The following is a 3,757-nucleotide window of genomic DNA, read 5'->3' as shown; positions in this document are numbered from 1 at the left end:
TTCTTTTTTCTAGTACTCTGATCTGTAAGAGTTAGGAGTGACCACCTTAGGCCATCATATCCTTCTCCTTTTTTCCACATTGTGACAAAGATGGTTGCTATGAAGATTTACCTCAATTTACACTACAGTCATATATCATTATACTATGCCCATGGACTTATATGAAGCAAATGCATATTTATTTAAACATAAGCACAATATGATCACTGATGTAGTGAATACTAGAATTAACAGTTACATAATCCAGGGAATGGTATTTTGCCAAATTAGTAAATTGGTGACATTTTTCATAACCTGTTCAAAAAAATGAGTTCTTTTGGTTTTATAGTACAGAAAAAGTTATAAAGAAGAAAATAATATTTCTTGAAATGGATTAGGTAGACATGTCACCTGAGTAGATAGATTTTGGAAGGTAAATAAAGGAGACATTTATTGAGTGTCTTGTATATAGCAAAATACTGTATTTGGCCCTCTAACATAGGTTATATGCAAGAATGACATGTTGGCTTATCTGTTTTTCCTTTGGCATCTGAACAGACTAAAGGCAGTAAGATATTTGCAGAAGACAAATATGTAGGAGCTTTGTGAACCTAAGAAAAATATATTTGTAGCTTTTAATAATACATATGTGAATATACACACAGATAGGTGTTTTATAAACATATTCTATATATGATAAGGCTATGTCTTAAACACTAAAATTAGTTAAGTTGTCATGGATATGTGGATTTCTAGTACCTCCATTTTTAAGATTTTTCCTCTCTCTTCCATGTTCTCTGGCCCTAGTTGGGCATTTTATATGCCTACAAAAGGCTTAGCATTATGATACATTGGGGAAAACATAGATGTATAAAACATGAATCTTTGCATTAAGAAACTTTTAATCTAGTGGGAACATACAAAATAAAACAACATATACTGTGCAGAAAATTAACACAGAGGGACAAACACAGTGGCAAGGAGGAGATGATTCAGAATACAGATGATATATAATTGGTTTCTTGAGCAATGAGTAAGATTTCTGTAGGTAGAAGGGAATTCAAGGGAAAAGAAAAACCATGAACACAAAGTGACTGCTTTATAAGCTACCTCCAAATCTTTTTGGATATAGATATCATATAAATCAAAGTAATCAAATGTAAATGATGACTATGAACTGAATTTGGCCACGGATTTGGGAAACAAGAGAGCAATCTAAAGGTTTTCTAGAACCAAGTTTATCTAGAACAGAAACTTATGAAGTAGGTGACAACAGAGTACAAACAGGAAGAAATTTGTAAAGGTAAATGGTGGTAGGTAGGTGGTAAAAAGGAATAACATACATAGAATACAGTGGAAAGAATAACTTTAGTATCTTTGCATTCTCTTCTCTCTTTCCATCCTTCGGAAATAACTGTTTCAAAATTTATTCTATCAGTAAATCTAATTAAAAATTATAGCCCAAGAAAGAGAAATATTGATCAAGAAATTATAGAAGAGAGTGTATAACTAAATCTTAGCAATAAAAAGAAACTGCAAAAGATAAAAATAATTCCTACTAGGGTACATTGATTCAAGAAGAAATAACAATGATAATGAGAAAATGTCTTTTAAGTTAATACATTTTAATATTCTACATATAAAAACATGGGATATAAATAAGATGTTTTTAGAAAGAATTTTATAATTTTAAATGCATACTTTAGAAAAGAAGAAACACTAAAAATTGGCTATCTAAATTCCATCTCAAAAGATTAGAAAAAGAACAGCAAATTCCAATGGCAGAAAACAGAAGAAATTGATAAAGAAAAGAACAGGAATTAACTAATTATAAAGATTATATATAATAGGAAGAATCAATAAAGCCAAATACTGCTTGCTTTGTTTGAAAAAACAATAAAATTGATAAACCACAGTGAAACTGACAAAGAAAATGGAAAGAAAACACAAATATGAAACCCCAAAATAAAGAATAGGAAAACATTATAGAATCCATGGACATTAAAATAAACATAAGAGGATGTTATTATACTAAAAATTTGAAAATTTAGATAAATGGACAAAGTCTCAGCAAAATGCAACTTAAAACAACTATAAAAGAGAAAACCTGAATAATCTTGTATTTTAAAAAATATATTTAATCCAAAATTAAAAATCACCCCACAAAACAAAATAATCTTGGCCCAAATGGTTTCCCTTAAATATTTCCCAAATATTTAAGGAAGAAATCATATCGATCTTTCACAAACTCTCCCAAAGAATAGAAAAAGAGGATAACTTGCTCAAGTAATTTTATGAGTGGTATGATTTTAATATCGAAACACAATTAAAGGAAAAATTTATAAGCAAAGCTCTCCCATGAACATAAATGTAAAAAACGTTAAATAAAACATTAGAAATCCAAGCCAATAATATGTAAATAGGAATGTAATTCACCACATAAACAGAACAAAGGGAAAAGTTGCATATGATCACAAAAAATGCTGAAAAGGCATTTGATAAAATTCAACGTCAATTCTTAATTTAAAAATGTTTAGTGGCAAAGATGTGAAAAAGACTGGAACTCCTGTGCATGGTTGGTAGGAATGTAAAATAGTGCTGCCACTGGAAAGCAGTGTGATGGTTTCTCAAAAAACTAAAATTGGAACTACCATATGATCCAGCAATTCTACTTCTGGGTATATACTGAAAAGAAAAGAAAGTAGGGACACAAACAGATATTTTTACATCCATATTCACAGCAACATTATTCATAAAAACCAAAAGGTGGAAGCAACCTAAGTGCTCATTGATGGATGAATGGACAAAATGTGATATATACCCACAATGAAATATTATTCAGCCTTAAAAGGAAGGAAATTTTGATACATGCAACAACATGGAGAAACACTGAGGACCTTATGTTAAGCAAAATAATCAGATATAAAAGGACAAATACTGTATGATTCCACTACTATGAGGTACCTAAAGTAGTCGAATTCATAGAGGCAGAAAGTAGAATTGTGGTTGCCAGAGATTAAGAGAAAGGAAGTATGACGAATTACTATTTAATGGGTAGAGTGTTTTGGTTTTAAAAGATGAAAAGAGTTCCGGAGATGGATGGCGGTGATGGCTATACAATAATGTGAATGTACTTAACTGTGCACTAAAAATAATGAAGTTAGTCAGTTTTGTGATGTGTGTATTTTACCACAATTAAATTTCTTTTAATAAATGAAAAAATACTTAGCAAACTGAGAATATTTAGGAAACTCCTTAATTTGATAAAGATTATACAAAAAAAGCTACATAAACATTACATTAATGGTGAAGTAGTGAAAGCTTCACAAAGAAAAACAAAAAGTTATTTGTTTGAACTGGAAAGGAAAAAAATTCTCATTGTACACATGTAACAACTGTTTTTAAAGAAAAATGTGCAAATTCTACAACTAAATTACTATCATAAATTACTGAGTTTAGTAAAGTTGTTTGATACAACATCAGTATATAAAAGTTGGCTGCATTTCTATATATCAACAATATGCCATTTATAATAGCATAAAAATTCAAATAACTAGGAATTAATCATAACATATATGATAGTTCTAACATAACATATATGACAGAGAATTATAAAACATATTGACCAAATAAAAGAATGATGGATTATGTTGACCAATAGAAGATTCAATACTGTAAAGAAATTCTTTTGCTAATTTAATGGTTCAGTCCTAATCGAAATCTCAATAGGTTTTGTGTGTGTGTGTGTGTGTGTGTGTGTGTGTGTGTGTGTGTGTGT

This window comes from Pteropus vampyrus, unplaced genomic scaffold, assembly GCF_000151845.1.
Source record: "Pteropus vampyrus isolate Shadow unplaced genomic scaffold, Pvam_2.0 Scaffold153, whole genome shotgun sequence".
Classification (NCBI taxonomy): domain Eukaryota; kingdom Metazoa; phylum Chordata; class Mammalia; order Chiroptera; family Pteropodidae; genus Pteropus; species Pteropus vampyrus.
This window is presented reverse-complemented; position numbering follows the sequence as displayed.